Genomic DNA, 5570 nt, shown 5'->3' with positions numbered 1-5570 from the left:
TGGATAAGAAGATTAAAGAGAAGTTATGTGTATGTGTGTATATATACGTTTTGTGTTTATCTTATTATTATCATCATAACCATTTTTTATCAGTTGTTCGTGAATTATGAATTGCGATTATCTAGTTGAGTAATAATTAATGGTTTTTAAAGATTATTTTGATTTTGATTTAATTTGACTGATTTTGATTTAGGGCAGGATTAGGAAAATGCAAATACTATACAAGTAAAAGTAATACAGTAACTAAACATAAAACTCAAATGTGTGTTTAAGCACACGTAATTTACAATTGAACGTATTTTTAAAAAAAAAATTAAAGGGTTTAAATTTTTTTAAAAACCATTAATAAATCCATACTTTAAAAAATGCTAGGTAATTTTATTCTAAGGTGACGTTTGGTTCGTAAATTTCAAATTCTGGGATTTCAAATCACTTGGGATTTGAAATCCCACGATGTTGTTTGGTTGATGGATTTTATTAAAAAAAGTTCAAAAGGGATTTTCAGTTCAATGACAAAAATAAGCTTCATTGATAAAATGCATTATAATATTAGTGTACTTATCATCAAGTTATTACCACATTATAACTTTAAAGTCTCCTCTCTTCAAACACATACTACAACACTAGTAAACAATTCTAGCTACTGTAATAATCGACTTATGCACAATTCTATCTACTGCCATGAAAATAATTGTATCTACTGCCATGAAAACAATTGTATCTTCAAACACATATTAAACAATGGTGACAATTTCCATGAAACAATTTTATCTACTGCCATGACACAAAAATAGAGGTGCATTTTTCATAATATTACATCCATTACCCAAAACAACTTTCATAATATTGTTTTAATTAAAGATTACAAACCAAAAGAGTAGTTGAACATTTACAACTTACATTTCAAACATAGATACTGCTAAATTATCTGTGAATGAAGTCCACTCGTTAGAAGTCCCAACGTGAATGCAATCTTAGCACCGCATTGCAAACTTGAGCAAAGTATCTACTAATTGTTTCTCCTGATCGACGAAATAGACTAATTATGCACCGATTCTTTTCATTATGAGCCATCATGTGAAGAAACATGGCGACTTGTTCATCAACATTCATATTTCTACTTGGTTTTAACCCTCCAAATGTTTCAAGCATGTAACACAACCTTTTAAAGCAAGCACGAGTCATTCTAATTTGCGCTATGGATCTAATGTCACTTACATAAACGTTATTGTACATTATCGAGTCTCGGTCTATATTTGATGATGAGTATTGGATACGTTTTTTATCTCGTATGCGTTTAGCTATGACAACCCAAAGAGAGATGACAAAGAATGCAACAGATGTCATCACTATGTGCCAAAATGCCTTTTTCCGTAGTTTACATTTTCTTGTAATTAAACTAAGCTGAGCCATGATCTATAAACTGTCGAATAACAAACCATTACAAAACACATATCACTTTAAATTAGCATAAAAAGTGGGTCTCTTTGAATGCAAATAAGTATAAATGTATAACAAGCATTCATTCATGTACTAGTTTGGCTTTTCAAAAAAATAAAAATAAAAAAATCATGTACTAGTTTTATTCAATCATAACACTCGTTGCTTGTGATGTTTCAAAAAGATGTTCCACATTAGGTCTAGCACATGTGTAATTAGATGCGGGTAGTATTCTTCCCTAATACTGCAAGATCCATTTCTAACACTATAGTCAAGCATCAGTGGTCAAGGCTTCCAAGTCTCGTTCAATGGCCAAAATAATTACTAGGTGGAAGTGAAAATCAAGCAAAATACTACAATAGCAACCACATATATTATAATAATTACCTTGAATTTGATTGTGAAGTCATGGATGAAGGGCAATTTTGTGTGATGAAATAAAAGAGCAGGTAGCGATATCAGTGAATAACTAGGTTTAGATCTTTTATCTGGAGAAAGAAAAGAGCAGGTGGTGCGTTTTGTTGGGTTGGAGGGTATTTTTGTCCCATTTTGATCATTGAAACTTCCGTGTTTTTATAGGATTTGAAATCCGCCCAACACTTCAAGGATTTAAGAATCCTTCCTCAATCCTCTCTACTTATTAAAACAAAGCGTATATTAGCTAATACATTCAAAAATCTCCTATCAAATTAAATCACAACCCTTAAAAAAGATGATCTAATGGCTAAGATTTGTCTTAGCTTTGATTATTGCATCTTAGTTAAGACTAATTGTGTTTATCTATTTTTACCCTTAAAACTTTTCCTTTAACTTCCCCTTAAACTTTACGGTTACTACTCTTAGAACTTCCCCTTTTATCACGCTCAAATTTATGACTGCTCATCACTAAAAAAAAAAATGGGGCGTCCCCTTTTCAATTGATTTAATCAACTTCCTAATTGTGATCTTCCCAGATTTTTCCTTCATACGAAATTCGCCAGAAATCATAGAAAAAAGCCGTACATCATCACCATACACACACATAGATGTGTAGATTTGCTCAATCCTACGTTCAAACCAAATTACATAAACAAAAAATCACGGCTTCTCTGTCTAAACCAAATTACATAAACAAAAAGCTACTGAAATCATTCTTCGAACCAAAAATCAGAGAAACCCAAGCAACAAAAATTTCGATCTGAACATAAAAAATTGTTTGGTGAATATAATTAAATTCTTCTCTTTATCTTCTACCCAACCCAAATTGATGATGTCAATGTCGCATAAGGATCCAGGGTTCATCCATGTTTTCCCAATATTTGCATCTATCATATCGTGAGGTTTGTTACTTCTCCTTATACTATCTATTTTAATTAGATTGTATCTATTTTTGACCTAATTGTACAAATATGAAATACTTGCTAATTGAATGGATATATATATATATATATATATATATATGTATATGTATATATATATAACTCCAAAAACAATGGATTTCAGGATGGAAAAATATATGGTTTGTTTTCCTAATCAGATTGGTGAAAAGTGGATTTCAGGAGCTGACATGGGTTCGAGGAGCTGACATGATGCAAGGTATGCATCTTATTATTTCTGGTTTATTGATTTTATAAGAGACTGAATATCATGTAGTTAGATTGAATATCATGACCCTACTACAAGTAGTTATTTGTTCTATTCACATGAGCAGTCTGGAAAACAAAAGTGAGAAACACGGGTCAATACATCCTTTAATTCATAGTTACCTTGAATTGTGAGTACTGCTACTTCGTTACACAGTGTGAGTGTCTTAGATGGAAAAATATTTTATTTGGATAGGCTGGATTTAAGATAACCGACTAGAATCAAAACAGTAAGTCTAAGTCCCAATATGCAGATACTTTAATGGTTTAAATCTAATCAAGGGAAATCAAATCCTACAAATTTTCCTTAATGTAAACCGCCTCTTCGTTTAATTATAAATGGTAATTAGTTCAAAATAATACTAAACATTCCATGAGCTGTTTATGTATACCTGTTTAAACATTATCAAGTGAGGAAGTTCGTTGACATCTCATCCCATTTATATAAGTCCAGAGAACTTACTACTAATGGTTTATTATCGTGGTAGTTGATTTGAAGATTATTGTTACTTTGTGTTCAAGGGGTTACAGTTGAACCCTTATTTTTAATGAAAAATAGGAACATATTTTAGTAAAAATTAGTAATAAAAGGATTGATAACACCCATGAACAATTAGGAGAATACTCTGTCATGGGAATACCCTTTTGATGGCTCATCGTTGAAACTTCAAGTAAGCATTTAATATATATATATATATATATATTAACACTTCTCCTTATATTTCAATCTTTAGGTGCATCACCTTCTAATGTCTTGTTCGTATTGAATATAGGATGTTTCGTTACTCAATGATACATAATGTAAAAAAAATAACTTCATTTTCATGCTTTCCTATTTAAAAGCAGTAGTACATAATATAAGTTGGGTAACAGATTGCACTTGTGAAATTATGGAGGTCAGCTTATCCCTATATATAGGGAACTTCAAGCCCTTAATTAAGAGCTTTGGAAATAAATGAGCTAGCAAGTAAATTAATGATCTTTCTTTATACTTCAGGTATTTTTATTATATATTAATCAAGTAAAAATATAAGTGAGATTTTAATTTGTAATTGAGTTTCCAAGTTTAATGCTTAATTGTCAGGTTGATTTGAAGTTGTTTTGAGGTACAAACAATGGGTTTCTGTTTGCAATACCCGGAGCCTAATGAAGCAAAGGTGTGTTCGTAATCACACTTGCATATTGTTGGTTCATATGATTTTAATTTGTTTTGTAAGTGGTATATCAATTAAATAGTGTGTATGATTTGAAGTTTTTTTTTTTTTTTTTTTTTTTTTTTTTTTTTTTAAAGCAATTTGAAGTTGTTTTGAACTATATACATGTAAGTAAAGCATAATGCACGATAGTTGCTGCCTTGTGCTGAAATGGCCCTTACATGAATTTGTAACAAACTTCTTAACATGATTCACCGTGTATTGTCTCTTAAATTAGTCGTATTTGTTGGGGTGTATATATAGCATGTCACTTTTTTGTGTTTCGTAATCCTCCCGTTCTTTTCAAATAGGATGTCGATATTTTCGTGTTGCATTTGAAGTTTTCCTACTGAAAAGTCTGACCTTTTTTCCCAATAAGGGGAGGATATTCGTATTCATATGAACCTCTAGGGTAGGCATGGTAGCCAATGAGTTCCTCTATTTTTTCATTTGTGTCGATGTGTAGACTTAAATGTCACAGATAACGGGAATAGTGTTAATGACATTCATTTTCTATGACTATGTTTCCATAAGTTTGTACCAATATTGAGAAATTCATTTGGCATTCATTTTCTAATGATTATTTGGGCAGAGAATCCGAATATGTATATGTCGAAATTGTGTATCTTTCAGGGACTGTCAACAAGTAAATGGGTCAAACATGGTGAAATCTATCAAATGTCTTTTAGTTTCACCATGTCATCATTATCGTATCTACATTGACATTGTAACTTTAAGGTGCTAGGGAGTTTTTCTTAAGATGAATACTACTTGTGAAAGAAAGCTTGTGCGTTCTGTGCCAAATCAGACCCTCGCCAAATGGTATTCTTCAGGTCGAATGATTATCAAATTCAGAAAACATACTTAATAGCTAATATTCTACATTTTCTTCAAGGTTAGTTGTTAATTTCTTAAATGTTTATCATCCACAACTCAAGATTTTGTCAACAGTTTAACTAAAGAAGCTAGGAGGTTAATAAGAGAACAACTCAGGCCGAAAAAAATGGTAATTGTCCTCCCATTCCATGTACTGGACCCTTTTTCTTAGTCCTTCAAGCATCAACTTCAAATCAATTGTTAATTCTATAAGCATTTCTTACTACTCATTTCACAGAAGCGGTTATATTCCTTTAAAGGTAGGCTCTACTAAAGCTTAAAAAGGTGCAACGTTAGTTTAGGTTCCTCCTTTTCCATCTGTTATTTGTTTATTAAATCTACCATTTGTACACTTATAGGTCACCAAATGGTAAAGCCAGCAGTCGGTCAAAGCGAGTTTGTGTCCAAAAAGTTAATGTTAATGTGTGTCGATAAGAGT

The sequence above is a fragment of the Rutidosis leptorrhynchoides genome, chromosome 3 (assembly GCF_046630445.1).
Source record: "Rutidosis leptorrhynchoides isolate AG116_Rl617_1_P2 chromosome 3, CSIRO_AGI_Rlap_v1, whole genome shotgun sequence".
Taxonomy (NCBI): Eukaryota; Viridiplantae; Streptophyta; class Magnoliopsida; order Asterales; family Asteraceae; genus Rutidosis; species Rutidosis leptorrhynchoides.
The sequence above is the reverse complement of the archived record's forward strand: the minus strand, read 5'-3'. Positions refer to the sequence as shown.